Below are 22,604 nucleotides of genomic sequence, written 5' to 3' on the forward strand. Positions count from 1 at the left end.
TTTTAATCAAAATAGAGATTTGGGTTAGGAGACAATGTGCTATTATGAATCAAAATTTATGAATATTAATGCACGCATCTGTTTTCTGAATACAAGTCTTTTGAGTACTTGCATGCCTCGAAACTTTGTCGATGCGTACTGAATGATCCTTGACATTACTTTGAGTATTTTTATTTAATTTATCATGGTTCCTTTGGATAGATGTCTGCCAAGCGTACTCTTTTGATGTTTGTTTCTTTGTTCAATTGTTTGTTTGTTTGCTTATTCTTTGTTTTGCAAACTCTTTAGGCCATGCATCTCTCCATTTGATTCAGAGAGTCATATATGCTGATTAACTTAGTATAGTGCTGAAAATCACCTATGTTTTCCTGCTTCCCTCTCCCATCTTTAGGATTTTGATGTCCTCCTTGCCTTCTTCTTGTTTATTCTTTGAAACTCATTGCTCTAATTGCATTTCCAATAATGGTATTCTTATATCCATTTCATCTTGCTACTTTTCTATTCTATTTAGAATTCTCAATCCTTTTTTTAATATTAGTTTTGAACTGCTGTAGTCTTTTAAGTATTGCCGGTCTGTGAAATTCTCTAGCTCTGCTGTTATTAGAAATGGTAGTCTTGTGGCATAGGCTACCCTAGATTGAAGCTTTTACTCATTCAATATTTGGTATATGTCCTGGCACTATTACATCTCCTGTACTATTTGTGTCGAGATATCAGCTGAAAACCCTCTGGAGATTCTGTTGTGACTAAGTTGCTTTCCTCTACGTGCATTAAGAATCACTTGGTTGATCATGAACTTTGTTGCTTTGAATAATACAGCTTCTTGTAGGTCTATTTTAATTCCACCTCCTTTGGACACTTGTACTTCCTGAATTCATATAGATGACTGCTTTTTGGCTTTAAGGAAGTTTCTGTCTGATTTTTCTACAAATATATTTCAGACTTTTCTTCTTTATCTCTTGCTAATTCATCTGGGACACTTATGAATCATAATCTTTCATGCTTTGTATTACCCTGTGATTCAACAGCGATGATTGCATTGATTTTCACTTGCTTTTCTATGTCATCTTCTAATCGAGGGATTTCTATTCCTCTGTCATCACAGTCATTCACGAGTCCCTCTGCATTATCTATTCTGCTTGGGAATGACTTTAGCCCTGGTATTATCTCATCCATTGAGTTTTCTGATATTCTTTCACTCATCTTTAGAGGTTCTCTTCCCCTTTTCTGGTATTCTGTCTTTTGTGATTCTGAGACACTGTTGTTCTTCAGTGTTTTCCTCACCTCCGTTTTCAATACATTCTCTGATAGCGTTTTGCCATCTAGTTGTTTGAAAGCTTATATTTTGGGCCTTCAAACTCTTTTGTACTTAAAATAGTACTTCCTGTTTCTTTTATTATACTTCTTTATCTCTACTGGTCAAGTACTTTCAGGTATCTAATGCAGACTTATAGGGTTTTGTTAAGTGAAAATTTTATACCATTGGATGTACGCAATTCCATGATTTTTTTGTGAGGACAATTTTTCCTAGACAATGATGCCATGTCCTTTTCCTGTGTGTGTTGTCTTATATAGCTCTAATTGCTGGTGTTCCCGTTGTTGTCATGAACACACCATACTCTTTCTATTAGTATAACCTCATTTTTATTACACTTATCTCACAGTTCTTAAAGTACACAGGACACTTCCTCTAGTGGAAATGAAGCTTCAAAGAGTTTTCAGCTCTGTAGACTGCTGTATGTCATTTAGGAGTTTTCCCAAAACAGAATCGTGACAGTGCGCTTGTGCTTTCTATTGCCATGGGAATGTCCCAATGTTACCAGTTCTTCCCAGGGCTTCTCTGTCTACAGAAACACCAGTGGAAACTTATCTAACGATGTCATGCATCAGGGCCTGTTGGAATTTTCCTGCAGCCCCATCTATGTTTCCTGGGTGCCATAGCATGTCAGTGCCATCCAAAATGTAGCATCTGCATTTCAGAGATAATGCTGAGGAAAATAATGCATCTTCTCATGCTGTGGACTTTGACCACTCTTCATTGTTCTCTCATCTGTGGCATGGGACCACGAAGGAAACCACCGAAATATTCCACATCCTCTGCCTCAAACCAAAGTATAATCCCAGTCCAGGCTATGAATGTAGCAGATCCTGAGATTTTGGAAACAGAATTCAACCCCAAGGCCCCCTGGATCCCTCAGACCAGATGCATGATGACTGTGATTGAGCCCCACATGTGCTCTATTGGCAAAATGCCAAATTGGTCCCAGGTCTTACAGATGCATTGGATGTGTCCATGGGATATTTCGATAAAATCAACCTCACTAGCCAGGGTTGTTGCTTTCTCATTGGGGTCCCAGGTAAGTTTCCTCTCTGGATAGGGCCTACCACAATCCACAACACACTCCAGATGCCTGAGAATCAGCGTGTGCTATCATCAATAGCTGTATCCCCAATTATTCACAGCCATTGTGAGCCCAAATTTGGCAGCACCAATCTTTGTCTAAGAATGAATTGTGGGTATATTTTGTGCTGATTTCTTTCAGTTCTGTCATCCAAGCATCTGCTGTGCACACTTCTAACACTCAGTGCACCGCTTTCAATCCCATGCGTCCTATCCCCTTGAGGGTGTGTGTCAAAATAAAACAGATTTTCACTTTGCTGCTCCATCAGCAGAGGACAGGTCCTACACTTATTTACATCACTACTGTGTCTTCTCCTCCTTCCAGGTTTTCTGAGGCCTCATTCTGTCCTTGGAAGTAAGAGACCACTCTTCGGCAAGTGTCCTGGACTATGGGCTGGGTGAGTGGATGTTTATCTTCCTGTGTACATGGGAGCGAGTGTGCGTAGGTTGTACTTGTACTCTGCCAACTGGGCACTGATAAATCATCACTTTCCATATATAACTCACAGACATGTTATTCTTGTTTATCTCTATTTTCTATACAGCCATGGTGGGTGGGTTTGTCCGAAGAATCCAGTTTTGACATTGTGTTGATCCCTCAGTTGCGGACTTTCAAAATTTTAATACAATTGATTTACATATTTGGGGAATTATCTGAAAATGAAGTTAGTTTTTGAAACATACTAAATCTACCTACAAGCCAGACTTATCAAATTCAAGTACCATTTTTTCAGCTATAATGGAAAAATAGACAGATAGAATGTAAAATAGCAGTCCAAAATGATGAAGTGAACAGGTTAACTGTTTACTGTTGATGCCCCAACACAAACAGGAACCATGAAATAAATATTGGAACCATGAAATAACCCTCACCCAGTGTTTCCCTTTTGCATGTGGTGCCCTTTCCACCCAGTGAATCATACTGGTCATTGTTGTCATTTCAAGCGGTAACATTTCTATGTAGGAAGACACTAGGTAACCCAAACAAAATATTTATATGAAGGCTTGGTTCCAAAAGCAACTAGAGGCATTATAGCTAAGAGAAAACTGCTGCAGCTATGCTAGGCTACTGAGAACCAGGTGTTCTTCTAACAACGATGAGAATTCTTAATCGTCCGATCATGTTGGGTAAAGCAATTTAACCCAGCCAAGTCTGCACCCCCATGATATTCTACATACGGGGCTTGAATGAAGGGAAAAGACAGTCCACATAACATGTGTCCTTACATGTCTATGGCGACTTTTAGAGTTCAGTTCACAAACTGACTTACAATAGTTACCTATACTGCCTTGAAACACTGAGGACAAATACATACTCAAGTTCAGTCAAAGATTCCCCTCACTTACCACACTCCCTTCACCCCAAAGAAGACATTAACCCAGCATTTGCTGAATCAAGGGGAAGGTCATCATTTCTTTGTGTGAGATACATATTCAATTCCTATCTATTTCAGTCGAGAGTATTTGACAATTGAGGAGTTCAGTGTTGTGCACAAAGTGTGAATTGGGTGGAACACTTGTTCTAGGAGGGGCTTGCTATTCTTCTCCTGGCTTCATTGCAGCTCAGGTGCTGATCCTTTGAAATGGATGCCTGAGAGGAGTGGAGGGAAGAGCAAGTGTTTGATAGCTATCCCAACCCTGGGAAAAGGCTTACCAGGATTTCATGCACTGTGATATATTTGATTTGTAGATGTCTCTTGGGACGTGTGGATTCTCATGATCTCTTCCAAGAACATGAGTGATTTTATCATCTCTGCCATCTCTTCTCTTTTAGACGTCAGGAATCTTGGACCATTTCTTGAAGCAGTGAACTGAGTACCTTTCTTAAGAGCACGTTGACCCTCCACAGGTCTCTGCCAGTATCAGTGAGGCTCAATATGTCTCATGAATGCCTTTTGAGCCTGGTATTCACTACAAAAGTCTCCATGTCATTATTCTCCCTTGTAGCAGAACAACTCTCATCAATGTGTTCACATCTCTCCTCAATCAGTGCAGCCAGCTTTTCTGCATGCTTCTCTTGGTGTCTCCCATAAAGTCGAATTCTACAGGACTGGGCAAGTCTGAAAGTTCCTCGGAACGTAACCAGTATGCTGATGACTGGCAGATGTTCCACTGTCAGCCCTTTCAGTTTCTGGAAACTGACCCGTGAACTCAGGTATTTGGGCAGAAGCAGTATCTCGAACTTACCCAGCTTCCTGAACTAAAGACCTAAGACAAGTTCCACAGAGGGCAGCAGCCCCTCCATCACACTGATCCACCCACAGAATTCTGCCCAGTTACCTTGGGCCCACCAGTCACAACAAGCTGTGCGGTACACACCAACATTCCACCTGGAATCCAAACGGTACCTGCCATCCCCAATGGTTGCTACATCTTGTCAGTGTTTGGGAGGGGCTGCATCAGACGAGAGGTTCCTAAGGTAAATGTGAATCTCTCCAGTAGCATCCCATAGTCCTTTTTTTCTTCCTTCTTTACTTTTGTTCTCATCCCTATACACAGTACAAATGGATGGAATTGTGTCCATTTTTAGTTTACGGTTTCACACGTCTTTAAACTTTCTAACTGTTAACAGTACAAAAAGACCCACTAAAGGAATCTTATGTTTGTGTAATATCCATTCACCCAGAATACATATTCATCTGTTGCTTTTCTGCTGAAACTCCCACACTCTAAGAACATGTATCCATTTGTTCCATCGGGGCTGAAATTCCTAGCAATGAAACCAATCACAATGTGCACTTTACTGACTGACTCTTTTGCTCTTAGTACAGTTCTGCAGAGCTACTTTCCTTTGTTTTAGGCTTATGCCATTTCTTCTGTATGTAAGGTAGAATATGCCATTCATTCGTCATGTTGAAAGACTTCTAAATCTATACCATGGACTAGGAATCCATTTTAATCAAAGTAGAGATTTGGGTTAGGTCACAATATGCTATTATGAATCAAAATTTATGAATATTAATGCACGAATCTGTTTTTGAATACAAGTCTGTTGAGTACATTCATGCCACAACACTTGTTCGATGCGTACTGAGTGAACCTTGACATTACTTTGAGTATTTTGATTTGATTTATCATGGTTCCTTTGGATAGATGTCTGCCAACCGTACTCTTTTGATGTTTGTTTCTTTGTTTGATTGTTTGTTTGCTTGTTCTTTGTTTTGCAAACTCATTAGGCCATGCATCTCTCCGTTTGCTTCAAATACAGAGTCGTATATGCTGATTAACTTAGCATAGTGCTGAAAATCACCTATGTTTTCCTGCTTCCCTCTCCCATCTTTAGGATTTTGATGTCCTCCTTGCCTTCTTCTTGTTTATTCTTTGAAACTCATTACTCTAATTGCATTTCCAATAATGATATTCTTATATCCATTTCATCTTGCTACTTTTCTATACTGTTTAGAATTCTCATTCCTTATTTTAATATAAGTTTTGAACTGCTGTAGTCTTTTAAGTTTTGCCAGTCTGTGAAATTCTCTAGCTCTGCTGTTATTAGAAATGGTAGTCTTGTGGCATAGGCTACCCTAGATTGCAGCTTTTACTCATTCAAGATTTGGTCTAAGTCCTGGCACTCCTTCCTGTCCTGCAATATTTCTGTCCAGATATCAGCTGAAACCCCTCTGGAATTTCTGTTGTGACTAAGTTGCTTTCCTCTAGGTGCATTTTAAATCAGTGGGTTGATCATGAACTTTGTTGATTTGAATTATACAGCTGCTTGTAGGTGTATTGGGATTCCACCTCCTTTGGATGCTTTTTAAAACGTGAATCTTATAGATGATTGTTTCTTGGCTTTCAGCAAGGTTCTGTCTAATTTTGCTACAAATAAGTTTTCAGACTTTTTTTAACACTTGTTTTTACATCTGGGACTCTCATGAATCCTACTCTTTCATGTTTGGCTTACCACGGGATTCACCAGCAATGTTTGCATTTGTTTTCACTTGCATCTTTTTGTCATTTTCTGATCGAGGGATTTCAGTTTCCCTGTCTTCACAGTCATTCAGGAGTCCCTATGCAGTATCTCGTCTGTTTAGAACTGAGTTTAGCCTTGGTTCTATATCATCAATTGAGTTTTCTCATATTATTTGGCTAGTTTTTGAGTTTCTCTTCCCCTTTTCTGGTATTTTGCCTTTTGTGATTCTGAGACACTGTTTTTCTTCAGTGTTTTCCTCACCTAAGTTTCCAACACCTACTCTGGTGGGGTTTTGCAGTCTAGTTCTTTGAAAGCTTATTTTTTGGGCCTTCAATCTCTTTGGAACTCAAAATTGTACTTCCTGTTTCTTTTACTCTACTTCTTTATCTCTACTGGACAAGTACTCTCAGGCATCAAATGTAGACTTATAGGGCTTTATTAAGTGAAATGTTTAGACACTTCGCTGTACACAAAACCATGATATTTCTGTGAGAACAATTTTTTATAGACTTTGATGCCATGACCTTTTGCTGTGTGTGTTGTCTGGTATATCTCTAATTGCTGGTGTTGCCTTTGATGTTTTGAACACCACTTATTTTTTCCATCAGTATAACCTCAGTTTTATTACACTTAAATCACAGTTCTGAAAGTGTATGGGACACTTCCTCTTGTGGAAATGAGGCTTCTAAAGTTTTTCAGCTCTGCAGGCTGCTCTATGTCACTTTTGGGGTTTTTCCAAAACAGAATCGTGACAGTGCGCTTGTGCTTTCTATTGCCATGGGAATGTCCCCATGTTACCAGTTTTTCCCAGAGCTTCTCTGTCTACAGAAACACATTGGAAAGATTTCTAAGGATGTCATGCATCAGGGTCTGCTGTAATGATCCCACAGCCCCACCTTTGTGTCCTCAGTGCTGTACCATGTCAGTGACTTCCAAAATGTAGCATCTGCATTGGGAGATAATGAGGAAGGAAATGCTTCATCTTCTCATGCTGTAGGCTTTGATCAGTCTTCTTTGTTCTCTCATCCTTGTGGCAAGGGACCATGAAGGCAACGTCAGGGCTGTTTCACCTCCTCTGCCTCAAACCAAACAATCCCAGTGCAGGCTATGAATGTAGCAGATCTTAAAGCTTTTGATACTTATTTCAAACCCCAGACCCCCTGGATCACTCAGACCAGATGCATGATATCTCTGATTGAGCCCCACACGTGCTCTATTGGCAATATGCCAAATTGGTCCCTGGTCCTGCAGCTGCAGTGGATGTGGCCATGGGACATTTTGATAAACTAAACCTCGCGTGCCAGTCTGGTTGCATTATCATTGGTGTCACAGGTCAGCTTGCTCTCTTGATAGGACCCAACAAAATCCATAATGCACTCCAGATCCCTGAGACTCAGCTTGTGCTATCATCCATAGCCCTATCCCTCATTTTCTGCAGCTTCTGCCAGCTCAAATTTGGCAGCTCAGGTCTTGGTCTCAGAATCAATTCTGGGAATATTTTGTGCTGATTTATTTGAGTTCTGTCAGCTAAGCATCTGCTGTGCACTCTTCTAACACTCAGCACATCACTTTCAATCCCATGTATCCTGTCCACTTGAGAGTGTGCATCCAAGGAAAACAGAGTTTCACCTTTGTGGCTCCATTACCAGAGGTCAGGTCCTGCACTGATTTCCATTCTCTACTTTGCCTTCTCCTCCTTCCAGGTTTTCTGAGGCCTCAATCTGTCTTTGGAAGTAAGAGACCAAGCTTAGGCTTGTGTCCTGAGCCAAGGGCTTTGTGATTGGATATTTACCTTGCTGTGTACATGGGAGTGAGTGAGCATAGTTTCCACTGGTACCCTGCCAACTGGGCATTGATAAATCAAAACTTTCCAGAGATAACTCACAGAAATGTGATTCTTGTTTAGCTCTTTTTTCTATACAGACATGGTGGGAGGGTATGTCTGAAGACTCCAATTTTGACATTGTGTTGATAACTCAGTGGCAGTCTTTCAAAGGTTAATAGAATTGATTTACATATTTTGGGATTTATGTGAAAATGAAGCTAGTTTTTGAAACATACAAAATCTACCTTGAAGCCAGACTTGTGAAATTCTTGTAACATTTTGTCATCCCTAAGGAAAAAGTATACAGATAGAATGAAAAATAGCAGTCCAAAATGATTAAGGGGACATGTCAACTCTTTACTGTTGATGCTTCCAACACTAGGAGGAAACATGAAATAACTATTGAAAAAATGAAATAACCCCAAACCTGGGTTTCCCTGTTGCATGTGGTGCCCTTTCCTCCCAATGACACATACTGCCCAAAGTTGGCATTTCAAGGGGTAACATTCCTCTCTAGTAAAACACAAGACAAACCAAACAAAATATATACATACATGCTTGGTTCCAAAAGAACCTAGAGGCATTATAGCTATGAGAAAACTGTTGCAGCTTTGCTAGGCAATTGGGAACTAGGTGTTCTTCTATCAGTGGTGAGAACACTTAATTGTCCGATCATGTTGGGTAAAGCAATTATCAAAACCAAGTCTGCACCCCCATGATATAGTGCTTGACTGATGGGAAAAGACCGTTCACATAAAGTGTGTCCTTTAATGTCTATGGCGAATTTTACAGTTCAGTTCACTAAATGACTTATAATATTTACCTATACGGTCTTGAAAATCTGAGGCCTAATACATTTCAAGATCAGTCAAATATTCCCCTCACTTACCACACTCCTTCACCCCAAAAAAGACATAACCCAAGCATTTGCTGAATGTAGGGGAAGGTCATCATTCCTTTCTGTGAGCTAATTATTCAATTCCTACCTATTTTATTTGAGAGTATTTGACCTTTGAGGAGTTCACTGTTGTGCACAGAGTGTGAAAGTGGAGGATCTCTGATTCTAGGAGGGTCTTGCTCTTCTCCTACTGTCTTCATTGCAGCTCATTTGGTGATCCTTTGAAATGGATGCCTGAGTGGAGGGGAGGGAAGAGAAAGTGCTTCATAGCTAGGCCCAACCCTGGGAAAAGGCTTACCTGGGCTTGGAGCTTTGTGGTCTGAATGGTTTGTAAATTCCCCTTGGGACATGTGGATTCTCATGACTTATTCCACCAACATGAGCGATTTTACCATCTCTGCCTTCTCTTCTCTTTTAGACGTCAGGAATCTTGGACCCGTTCTTGGAGCAGAGAATTGAGTACCTTCCTCAAGTGCACGTAGGTGTTCCACAGGTTTCTGCCATTATCAGCGAGGCTCAATATATCTCGTGATTTTCTTTCTTGCCTGGGATCCTCTGCAGAAGTCTCCATGCCAGTATTCTCCATTGTAGGAGAACAACCATCATCAATGTGTTCGCATCTCTCCTCAATCCATGCAGCCAAATTTTCTGCCAGGTTCTCTTCATGTCTCCCATAAAGTCGACTTCTACAGGACTGGGCATGTCTAAAAGTACCTCGGAGCCTCACCAGTAAGCTGATGACAGGCAGATCTTCCACTGTCTGACTTTTCAATTTCTAGAAACTGACCCATGATCTCAGGCCAGTGGGCAGCAACAGTATCTCGAACTTACAGAGCTTCCTAAACAATAGACTTAAGCCAAGCTCCACAGAGTGTGGCAACCCCACCATGACACTGATTCACCCACCGAGCTCTGCCAAGTTACCTTGGATCCACCAGCTCATAACAAGCCTCATGGAACAAACCAACATTCCACCTGGAATCTAACCAGTAACTGCCATCCTCAATTGTTGCTGCATTTTTACAGTGTTGGTGAAGTGGCTGCATCAGACGACAGGTATTTAAGGTAAAAGTGATTCTCTCCATTAGCATCCCATTGTCCTTTATTTCCTACCCTCTTTCCTTTAGTTCAGTTCTCTAAACACAGTACAAATGGAGGGAAGTGTGTCCATGATAAGTTTATGGTTTCATTCATCTTAAAACTTTCTAACAGTTAACAGTACAAAAAGACCCACTAAAGGAAACATATGTTTGTGTAATATCCATTCACCCATAATATATATCCGTCTGTTGATTTTCTGCTGAAAGACCCACAGTCTCAGAACATGGATCCATTTGTTTCATGGGGGCTGAAAATCCAAGAAATGAAACCATTCCCAAAATACACTTTACTGTCTGTCTCTCTTACTCTTAGAACAGTTTTGTAGAGCTGCTTTTCTTTGTTATAGATGTATGCCATTTAATCTCGTCGTAGTGTGGAATATGCCATTCATTCTTCATGTTGGAAGACTTTAAGAATATATCACGGAGTATGAATCCATTATATTCAAAATAGGCATTTGGGTTAGGTCACGATGTGCTCTTATGAATCAATATTTATGAATATTGATGCACGCATCTGTTTTCTGAATACAGGTATATTGAGTACATGCAAGCACTGATACTGGGTCGATGCATGCTGAATGATCCTTGACATCACTTTGCATATTTTCTTTTGAATTATAACGGTTCCTGTGGATATTATCGGCCAACAATACTCTTTTGGTGTTTATTTGTTTGTTTGTTTGTTTGTTTGTTTGATTGATTGCTTGTTCTTAGATTTGCAAACACATTCGTCCTTGCATCTCTCTGTTTGCTTTAAACAGAGAGTCATATAAGATGATTCACTTATTATAGGGCTGAAAATCCCCTATGTTTTCCTGCTTCCCTCTCCCATCTTTAGGGTTTTGATGTCCTCCTTGCCTTCTTCTTGTTTATTGTCTGCAACTCATGGCTCTTCTTGCATTTCCAGTGACGGTTTTCTTATTTCCATTTCAACTAGCTTCTTTTCTATTCAGGGCAGTATTCTGACTCTTTCTTTTAGGAAAAGTTTCAAACTGCTGAATTCTTAAAGTTTCCAGGTATCTGAAATTCTCTAGCTCTGCCGTTATTAGAAATGGCGGTCTTGTTGCATAAGCTACCCTAGATTGCAGCTGTTTCTCATTCACGATTTCATCTAAGTCCTGGCACTCCTGCTTATCCTGCAATATTTCTGCCGAGATATAAGCTGAAACCCCTCTGGAGGTTCTGTTGTGACTTAGTTGCTTCCTTCTAGGTGCATTGGTAATCACTGTGTAGATCATGAACTTTGTTGATTTGAATGATAATACAGCTGCTTGTAGGTCTATTGGGATTCCACATAATTTGGATGCTGTTTGCTTACTTTTTTTGTATAGATGATTGCTTCTTCATTTTCAGCAATTTTCTGTCTGATTTTTTTCCAAATATCTTTTCAGACTGAATAATCTTTTCTTGCTTTTAACTCTGGGACTCTTATGAATCCTATTCTTTCATGCTTTGTCTTAAACCAGGATTCAACAGCAATGTTTGCATTGGTTTTCCTTTGCTTTTCTATGTCATTTTCTGATCGAGGGATTTCAGTTCCCCTGTGTTCACAGTCATTCACGAGTCCCTCTGCATTATCTAGTCTGCTTTGGACTGATTTTAGCCCTGCTATTATCTCATCCATTGAGTTTGCTGATTTTATTTTGCTCGTCTTTAGAGGGTCTCTTCCCCTTTTCTGGAATTCTGACTTTTGTGATTCTGAGACACTGTTGTTCTTCAGTGTTTCTATCACCTCCATTTTAAATAAATGTCTGATAGTGTTTCACAGTCTAGTTGTTTGAAAGCTTTTTTTTGAGCCTTCAACCTCTTTGGAACTAAAAATGTTACTTCCTGTTTCTTTTACTATACTTCTTTATCTCTACTGGTCAGTTAATTTCAAGTATCTAATGTAGACTTGTAGGGCTTTTTAAGTGAAAGTTTAAGTCTCTTGTGTGTACAAAGTTCCATGATATTTGTGTGAGGACAATTTTTCCTACACATTGATGCCATGTCATTTTCCTATATGTGTTGTCTTGTACATATCTAAATGCTGGTGATGCCTTTGCTGTGATGAACACAGCATATTCTTCGTTTTGTATAACCTCAATTTACTACGCTTATGTCACTGTACTGAAAGTGCACAGGACTGTTTCTCTTGTGGAAATGAAGCATGTAAAGCTTTCCAGCTCTGCAAGCTGTTGAATGTCATTTTGGAGTGTTTCAAAAACAGTATCATGACTGTGAGCTTGTCCTTTCTATTTCTATGGGAATGTACCAATGTTATGAGTTCGTTCCAGAGCTTCTCTGTCTACCGAAAAACCTGTGGAAACATATCTAAAGATGTTATGCATCGGGACCTGCAGTCATTATCACAGTGCCCCAGCTAGGTATCCTCCCTGAAGTATACTGTCAGTACCATTGAAAATGTAGCATTAACATTTGGTAGATAATGGTGAAGGAAATGCTTCATCTTCTCACGTTGTGAACCTAGACCACTGTTCTTTGTTCTCTCATCCTTGTGGCTTTGGACCATGAAGGCAACCACAGTGCTGTCCCTCATACTTTGCCTCATAACAAACCGTAATCTCAGTCCAGTCTATCAATATAGCAGATCCTGAGGCTTTGGAAACTGATTTATACACCAAGGCCCCCTGGATCCCTCAGACCTGATGCTTGATGTCTCTAATTAGACCCCACACATGCTCTATTGGCAAAATTCCAAATTGGACCCTGGGCCTGCAGATGCAGTGCATGTGGCCATGGGACCTTTCGAGAAACTCAACCTCATGCGCCTGGTTTGTTGCTTTTTCATTGAGTTCCCAGGTCTGTTTCCTCTCTGGATAAGGCCAACCACAATCCACAACACACTCCAGTTCCCTGATACTCAGCATGTGCCATCACCCATAGCCCTATCCCTCATTGTTCATAGCCAAAGTGAGCCCAAATTTGGCAGCACTGATGTTGGTTTCAGAATCAATTGTGGGGATATTTTGTGCTGATTTCTTTGAGTTCTGTCAGCCAAGCATCTGCTGTGCATTCTACTAACACTCAGCGCATCGCTTTCAATCCCATGCGTCCTGTCCGCTTGAGAGTGTGCGTCCAAATAAAACAGGGTTTCACCTTTGCTGCTCCATCAGCAGAGGTCAGGTCCTGCACTGATTTCCATTCTCTACAAGGCCTTTTTCTCTTTCCAGGTTTTCTGAGGCATCATTCTGTCTTTGGAAGTAAGAGACCACTCTTTGTCAAGTGTCCTGGACCATGGGCTGGGTGAGTGGATGTTTATTTTGCTGTGTACATGGGAGCAAGTGGGCACTGTTTGCACAGGTACTCTGCCAACTGGCTATGAATAAATCAACACTTTCCATATATAACACACAGAAATGTGATTCTTGTTTATCTCTTTTTCTATAAAGCCATGGTGGGAGGGATTCTCCAAAGAATCCAGTTTTGACATTGTGTTGATACCTCAGTTGCGGTCTTTCAAAATGTTAATAGAATTGATGTACAAATTGGGGATTTATATGAAAATGAAGTTAGTTTTTGAAACATACTAAATCTACCTACAAGCCAGACTTGTCAAATTCAGGTAACATTTTGTCAGCTCTAAGGGAAACATAGACAGATAGAATGTAAAATAGCAGTCCAAAATGATGAAGGTGTCATGTCAACTGTTTACTGTTGATGTCTGCAATACAAACAGGAACCATGAAATAAATATTGGAACCATGAAATAACCCCAACCCAGTGTTTCCATTTTGCATGTGGTGCCCTTTCTCCCAGTGACTCATACTGGCCAATGTTGTCATTTCAATGGGTAACATTTCTCTCTAGGAAGACACAAGCAACCCAAACCACTTATTTAAATATAGGCTTGGTTCCAAGACACCTAGAGGCATTATAGCTATGAGAAAACTGCTGCAGCTTTGCTAGACTATTGAGAAACAGGTTCTCTTTTATCAACGATGAGAAAGGTAAATCATCTGATCGTGTTGGGTAAAGCAATTTAAGCCAACTAAGTGGGCACCCCGTGATATACTGCACCCGGGACTTGAACGAAGGGAAAAGACGGTCCACATAACTTGTGTCCTTATATGTATATGGCGACTTTTAAACTTCAGTTCACTAACTGACTTATAATAGTTACCTACACTGTCTTGAAAAGCTGAGGAAAAATACTTATTCAAGTTCAGTCAAATAATCCCCTCGCTTGCCAAACTCTCTTCACCCAAATAAGATGTAACCCCAGCACTTGCTAAATCAAGGGGTAGATAATCATTTCTTTGTGTGAGCTATATATTGAAACCCTATCTATTTTATTCGAGAGTATTTGACCTTTGAGGAGTTCAGTGTTGTGCACAGAGTGTGAAGTTGGAGGAACTCTGGTTCTAGGAGGGGCTTGCTATTCTCCTTCTGGCTGCATTGCAGCTCAGGGTCTGATCCTTTGAAATGGATGCCTGAGTGGAGGGGAGGGAAGAGCAATTGCTTGATAGCTAAGCCCAAACTTGGGAAAAGGTTTATCAGGGCTTCATGCTCTGTGGTCTGTGAGATTTGTAAATGCCCCTTGGGATGTGTGGATTCTCACGACCTCTTCCAGGAACATGAGTGGTTTTATCATCTTTGCCATCTCTTCTCTTATAGACGTCAGGAGTCTTGGGCCACTTCTTAGAGCAGAGAATTTAGTACATTCCTCAAATGCACGTTGACTCTCCACAGTTTTATGTTAGTATCAGCGAGTCTCAATATGTCTCATGAATGACTTTGGAGCCTGGTATTCTCTAAAGTAGTCTCCATGAGAGTATACTCTATTGTAGCAGAACAACTCTCATCAATGTGTTCGCATCTCTCCTCAATCCGTGCAGCCAGCCTTTCTGCCAGCTTCTCTTCGTGTCTCCCATAAAGTCGACTTCTACAGGACTGGGTAAGTCTGAAAGTATATCAGAGCCTCACCAGTAAGCTGATGACAAGCAGATCTTCCACTGTCTGCCTTTTAGTTTCTAGAAAATGACCCGTGATCTCAGGCCATTGGGCAGCATCAGTATCTCGAAATAACACATCTTCCTGAAGAATACACCTAAGCCAAGCTCCACAGAGGGCAGCAGCCCCTCCATGACACTGATTCACCCACAGAGCTCTGCCCAGATACCTTGGATCCACCAGCCTCAACAAGCCTTGTGGAACACACAACAATTCCACCTGGATTCAAACCGGTAAATGCCATCCACAATGGTTGCTGCATCTTATCAGTGTTGGGGGAGGGGCTGCATCAGACGAGAGGTTCCTAAAGTAAATGTGATTCTGTCCATTAGCATCCCATTGTCCTTTATTTCCTACCCTCTTTCCTTTAGTTCAGAACTCTAAACACAATACAAACGAAGGGAAGTTTGTCCATGATAAGTTTATAGTTTCACCCGTCTTTAAACTTTCTAACAGTTAACAGTACAAAAAGGCCCACTATAGGAAACATATGTTTGTGTAATATCCTTTCACCCATAATACATATCTCTCTGTTGATTTTCTGCTGAAAGACCCACAATCTCAGAACATGGATCCATTTGTTTCATGGGGGCTGAAATTCCTAGAAATGAAACCAATCCCAAACTGCACTTTACTGTCTGTCTCTCTTACTGTTACTACAGTTTTGTAGAGCTACTTTTCTTTGTTCTAAGTGTATGCCATTTATTCTCTTCGTAGGGTTGAATATGTCATTCATTCATACTTGTACAGCTGTATCACGGACTATGAATCAATTTTATTCAAAATATGCATTTGGGTTAGGTCACGATGTGCTCTTATGAATCAATATTTATGAATATTAATCCACGCATCTGTTTTCTGAATACAAGTGTGTTGAGTACATGCAAGCAGTGATATTTGGTCGATGCGTGCTGAATGAACCTTGACATCACTTTGCATATTTTCTTTTGAATTATCACGAACCTGTGGATATATATCAGCCAACCGTACACTTTTGGTGTTTTTTTGTTTGTTTGATTATTGGTTTGCTTTTTCTTTGATTTGCAAACACATTCGGTCATGCATCTCTCTGTTTGCTTCAAACAGAGAGTCATATAAGATGATTCACTTATTATAGGGCTGAAAATCCCCTTTGTTTTCCTGCTTCCCTCTCCCATCTTTAGGTTATTGATGTCCTCCTTGCCTTCTAGTTAATTCTCTGCAACTTATTGCTCTTCTTGCATTTCCAATGATGGATTTCTTATTTCCGTTTGGTCTTGCTTCTTTTCTCTACAGGGTAGAATTCACAATATTTCTTTAAGATAAGTATTGAAATGCTGAATTCTTTTAAGTTTTTCCGGTCTGTGAAATTCTCTAGTTCTGCCGTTATTAGAAATGGTGGTCTTGTGGCATAGGCTAGCCTAGATTGCACATTTTTCTCTTTCAGGATTTCGTCCAAGTCCTGGCACTCGTTCATGTCCTGCAAAATTTCTGCCGAGATATAAGCTGAAACCGCTCTTACGGTTCTGCTGTGACTTAGTTGCTTTCCTCTAGGTGCAATGAAAATCACTGGGTTGATCATGAACTTTGATGATTAGAATGATAATACAGCTGCTTGTAGGTCTATTGGGATTCCACATAATTTGGACACTCTTTGCTTCCTTTTGCTGTACGGATGATTGTTTCTTAGCTTTCAGCAAATTTCAGTCTGATTATTCTCCAAATATCTTTTCTGTCTTTTGTTTTATATTTTGCTGTTCCCACTGGGACTCTTATGAAACATATTCTTTCATGATTTGTCTTACCCCAGGATTCAACAGCAGTATTTGCATTGGTTATGCCTTGCATTTCTATGTCATCTTCTGATAGAGGGATTTCAGTTCCCCTGTTTTCACAGTCATCCATGAGTCCCTCTGTATTATCTAGTCTGATTAGGACAGAATTTAGCCCTGGTAATATCTCATCCATTGAGATTTCTGATTTTATTTTCTCGTCCTTAGAGGTTCTCTTCCCCTTTTCTAGAATTCTGCCTTTTATGATTCTGAGAAACTCTTGTCCTTCAGTGTTTCTCTCCCCTCCATTTTCAATACTTGCTCTGATAGTGTTTCAGTCTAGTTGTATGAAAGCTTTTCTTTGGGCCTTCAATTTCTTTGGAACTGAAAATGGTACTTCCTGTTTCCTTTACTATACTTCTATATCTCTACTGGTCAATTACTATCAGGTATTTAATGCAGACTTGTAGGGCTTTTTAAGTGAAACTTTTGGTCTGTTGTGTGTATGCAATTCCATGATATTTCTGTGAGGACAATTTTTCCTACTCATTGATGCCATGTCATTTTCCTGTGTGTGTTGTCTTGTATATCTCTATTTGTTGGTGATGCCTCTGTTGTGATGAACACACCATACCCTTCTCCTTTAGTATAACGTCATTTTTACTACGCTTATGTCACTGATCTGAAAGTGCACAGGACCCTTCTTCTTGTGGAAATGAAGCATGTCAAGGTTTTGAGATTTGCAGGCTCTTTAATGTTACTTTGATGTGTTTTGAAAACAACATCGTGACAGTGAGCTTGCCCTTTCTATTTCCATGGGAATTTCCCAATGTAACAAGTTCTTTCCAGAGCTTCTCTGTCTACAGAAAAAACTGTGGAAGCATATATAAGGATGTCATGCATCAGTGACTGCTGCCATTACTGCATAGCACCAGCTAGGTGTCCTTGGTGCTATAACCATTCAGTGCCATTCAAAATGTAGCATCTGCATTTCAGAGATTATGGTGAAGGAAATGCTTCATTTTCTCACACTGTGTACCTAGACCAGTGTTCTTTGTTCTCTCATCCTTGTGGCTAGGGACCACGAAGGCAAACACAGCTTTCCTGCATAATCTGCCTCATACCAAACGTAATCCCAGTCCAGTCTCTAAATGTAGCAGATCCTAAGCCTTTGGAAAATTATTTCAACCATAAGGCCCCCTGGATCACTCAGACCATATGCATGATATCTCTGATTGAGCCCCACATGTGCTCTATTGGCAAAATACCAAATTGGTCCCTGGGCTTACAGATGCAGTGTATGTGGCCATGGGACATTTCGAGAAACTCAACCTCATGCACCAGGTTTATAGCTTTCTCATTGGTGTCCCAAGTCAGCTTCCATTCTGGATAGGGAGAACCACAATCCACAACACACTCCAGATCCCTGAGGTTCAGCATGTGTTATCATCCATTGCCCTATCCCTCATTGTTCGCAGCCACTGTGAGCCCAAATATGGCAGCACCAACCTTGGTCTCAGAATCAATTGTAGCGATGTTTTGTGCTGATTTCTTTGAGTTCTGTCAGCCAAGCATCTGCTGTGCACTCTTCTAACACTCAGCACATCGCTTTAAATCCCATGCATTCTGTCCTCTTGAGAGTGTGCTTCAAAGTAAAACAGGGATTCACCTTTGCTTCTGCATTAACAGAGATCAGGTCCTGCACTGATTTCCATTCTCTAATTTGACTTCTCCCCCTTCCATGTATTCTGAGGCCTCATTCTGTCTTTGGAAATAAGAGATCACTGTTTGGCAAGTGTCGTGGACCACGCACTGGGTGAGTGGATGTTTATCTTGCTGTGTAGATGGGAGTGAGTGAGTGTAGGTTGCACTGTTACCCTGACAACTGGACATCGATAAATCAACACTTTCCATGTATAACTCACAGAAATGTGATTCTTCTTTATCTCCATTTTCTATACAGCCATGGTGGGAGGGTTTTTCTGAAGACTACAGTTTTGAAATTGTGTTGATACCTCAGTTGCAGGCTTTCAAAAATTTAGTAGAATTGATTTATATTTTTGGGGATTTATATGAATTTGAAGATAGATTTTGAAACATACTAAATCTGCCTACAAGCCAGACTTGTCACATTGAGGTACCATTTTGTCAGCTCTAAGGGAAAAGAAGACAGAATGTAAAAAAGCAGTCCAAAATGATGAAGGGGACAGGTCAAATGTTAAATGTTGATGTCTCCAACACAAACAGGAACCATTAAATAAATATTGGTCCCATGAAATTACCCTCACAAAATGTTTCCCATTTGCATGTATTGCCCTTTTCACCCAGTGGATTGTACTGGCCAATGTTGTCATTTCTATGGGTAACATTTCACTGTAGGAAGACACAAGGTAACCCAAACTACTTATTTATATATACGCTTGGATCCAAAAGCAACTACAGGCATTAAAACTATGAGTAAACTGCTGCAGCTTTGATAGGCTATTGAGAACCAGGTGCCCTTTTATCAAAGATGAGAATGCTTAATCTTCCAATTATGTTGTGTAAAGTAATTAAACACAACCATGTCTGCACCCATATGATATACTGCACCAGGGGCTTCAGTGAAGGAAAAGACTATCAACATATCATGTGTCCTTACATGTCTATGGCGACTTTTACAATTCAGTTCACTAACTGACTTATACTAGTTACCTAGACTGTATTGAAAAACTGAGGACACATACATATACAAGTTCAGTCAAAGATTCCCCTCACTTACCACACTCACTTCACCCCAAAGAAGATGTAACCACAGTATTTGCTGAATCTAGGGGAAGGTCATCATTTCTTTGTGTGAGTTAATATTCAATTCCTACCTATTTTAGTTGGGAGTATTTGACCATTGAGGAGTACAGTGTTGTGCATGGAGAGTAAAGTTGTAGGAACACTGATTCTAGGAGGTGCTTGCTATACTCCTACTGGCTTCAATGCAGCTCAGGTGCTGATCCTTTGAAATGGATGGCTGAGTGTAGGGTAGGGAAGAGCAAGTGCTTGATAGCTAGGACCAACCCTGGGAAAAGGCTTACCAGGGATTCGTGCCCTGAGGTCTGAGTGATTTATAAATGCCCCTTGGGACGTGTGGATTCTCATGACCTCTTAAAAGAACAAGAGGCATTTTATCAACTCTGCCATCTCTTCTCTATTAGACGTCAGGATTCTTGGACCAGTTCTTGTAGCAGAAAATTGAGTACCTTCCACAAGTGCACGTTGACCCTCCACAGGTTTCTGTCAGTATCAGCAAGGCTCAATATTTCTCATGAATGTCTTTTGAGCCTGGTATTCTCTACAGAAGTCTGCATGCCAGTATTCTCCATTGTAGCAGAAGAACACTCATCAATGTGTTCACATCTCTCCTCAATCCGTGCACTCATCCTTCTGACAGCTTCTCTTGGTGTCTCCCATGAAGTCGACTTCTACAGGACTGGGCAAGGCTGAAAGTCCCTCGGAGCCTCACCAGTAAGCTGATGACAGGCAGATCTTCCACTGTCTGCTGTTTCAATTTCTAGAAACTGACCCGTGATCTCAAGTCTTTGGGCAGCATCAGTATCTCGAAATTACACAGCTTCCTGAAAAATAGACCTAAGCCATGTTCCACATAGGGCGGCATCCCCTCCATGACCCTGATCCACTCACAGAGCTCTGCCCAGTTACCTTGGATCCACCAGCTACACCAAGACTCGCAGAACACACTGACATTCCACCTGGAATCAAACCGGTACCTGCAATCCACAATATTTGCTGCATCTTGTCATTGTTGGGGGAGGGGCTGCATCAGACGAGAGTTTCCTAAGGTAAATATGATTCTCTCCATTAGCATCCCATGGTCCTTTTTTCCCTACCCTCTTTGCTTTAGTTCAGATCTCTATACACAGTACAAACCGAGGGAAGTGTGTCCATGTTAAGTTTATGGTTCCACACGTCTTTAACCTTTCTAAAAGTTAACAGTTCACAAAGACCCCACTATAGGAATCTTAAGTTTGTGTAATAGCCATTCACCCAGAATACATATCTGTCTCTTGCTTTTTGGCTGAAACTCTCTCACACTCTCAGATCATGGATTCATTTGATTCATGGGGGCTGAAATTCCTAGAAATGAAGCTCATCCTAATGTACACTTTAATGTTTGTCTCTTTTGCTCTTAGTACAGTTTTGTATAGCTACTTTTCTTTGTTATAGGCATATGCCATTTATTCTTACGTAGGGTTGAATAGGCGATTCATTCATCCTGTAGGATGTCTAGTAAATCTATATAATGAAATACGAATCAATGTTATTCAAAATAGGCATTTGGTTTAGGTCACGATATGCTCTAATGAATCAACTTTTTGAATATTAATGCACGCATCTGTTTTCTGAATACAAGTGTTTTGAGTACATGCCAGCAGCGATAATGTATCGATGCGTGCTGAATGATTCTTGACACCCGTTTGAATATTTTCTTTTGAATTATCATGATTTCTTTGGGTATATGTCAGCCAACCATAGTATTTGGTGTTTGTTTGTTTGTTTGATTTTTTGTTTGTTTGTTTGTTCTTTGTTTTGCAAACACATTAGGCCATGCATCTCTCCGTTTGCAGCAGAGAGTCTTATAAGCTGATTAACTTTGTATAGTGCTGAAAATCACCTATGTTTACCTGCATCCCTCTCCCATCTTTAGGGTTTTAATGTCCTCCTTCCCTTCTTCTTGTTTATTCTCTGCAACTCTTTGCTCTTCTTGCATTTCCAATGATGGTTTTCTTATTTCAATTTCATTTTGCTACTTTTCAATTAAGGGTAGAATTCTCAATCTTTGTTTAATGATAAGGTTCGAGCTGCTGAATTCTTTTACGTTTTGCCGGTCTATGAAATTTTCTAGATCTGCCGTTATCAGAAATGGCAGTCTTGTGGCATAGGCTACCCTAGAATGCAGATTTTTCTCATTCAGGTTTTGGTCTATGTCCTGGCACTCCTACCTGTCCTGCAATATTTCTGTCGAGGTATAAGCTGAAACCCCTATGGTCTTTCTGTTGTAACTAAGTTGCTTTCCTCTAGGTGCATTTAAAATCACTGGGTTGATCATGAAATTTGATGATTTGAATAATACAGCTGCTTGTAGGTTTATAGGGATTCCACATAATTTGGATGCTGTTTGCTCCTGGTTTCATATAGATGATTGTTTCTTGGCTTTCAGCAAATTTCAGTCAGATTTTTCTCCAAATATCTTTTCAGAGGTTTTTTTTTTTTTTTTTTTTGTATACCCAGCTTTTCCTTCTGAGACTCTTATGAATCCTAGTCTTTCATGCTTTGTCTTACCCCAGGATTCAACAGCAATATTTGCATTGGTTTACACTAGCTTTTCTGTGTCATCTTCTGATAGAGGGATTTCTGTTCCCCTTTGTTCAGACATTCACGAGTCGCTCTGCATTATCTAGACTGCTCAGGACTGACTTTTAATCTGCTATTATCTTATACATTGAGTTTACTAATTTTATTTGGCTCATCTTAGAGGTTCTCTTCCCCTTTTCTGATATTCTGCCTTTTGTGATTCTGAGACACTGTTGTTCTTTATTGTTTCTCTCACCTCCGTTTTCAATAATTTCTCAGGTAATGTTTCAAAATCTAGTTGTTTCAAAGCTTTTTTTTGGCCTTCAATCTCTTTGGAACTGAAATTGTTACTTCCTGTTTCTTTTACCATATCTTTATCGCTATTGGTCAAGTACTATCAGGTATCTAATGCAGACT

The 22,604-nt window shown here is 40.2% G+C and overlaps 1 long non-coding RNA gene across 3 annotated transcripts in view; it reads left to right on the forward strand.

Moving 5' to 3' along the window:
- Nucleotides 1-22,604, forward strand: part of LOC135321561 (uncharacterized) — a 32,360-nt gene that overhangs the window by 6,114 nt on the left and 3,642 nt on the right. Inside the window, exons 2-6 of one of the 3 annotated variants that reach the window (XR_010381426.1) lie at nt 2,727-2,799; nt 9,453-10,099; nt 13,311-13,383; nt 14,976-15,034; nt 15,108-15,323. This is a non-coding gene — a long non-coding RNA (uncharacterized LOC135321561). Of the gene's footprint in view, nt 1-2,726; nt 2,800-4,788; nt 4,821-9,452; nt 10,100-13,310; nt 13,384-14,975; nt 15,035-15,107; nt 15,324-22,604 lie in introns of those variants that run through there. The other 2 variants (XR_010381424.1, XR_010381425.1) reach the window with 2 other exon arrangements.

This window comes from Camelus dromedarius, chromosome 6, assembly GCF_036321535.1.
Source record: "Camelus dromedarius isolate mCamDro1 chromosome 6, mCamDro1.pat, whole genome shotgun sequence".
In the NCBI taxonomy this organism is placed as follows: Eukaryota; Metazoa; Chordata; class Mammalia; order Artiodactyla; family Camelidae; genus Camelus; species Camelus dromedarius.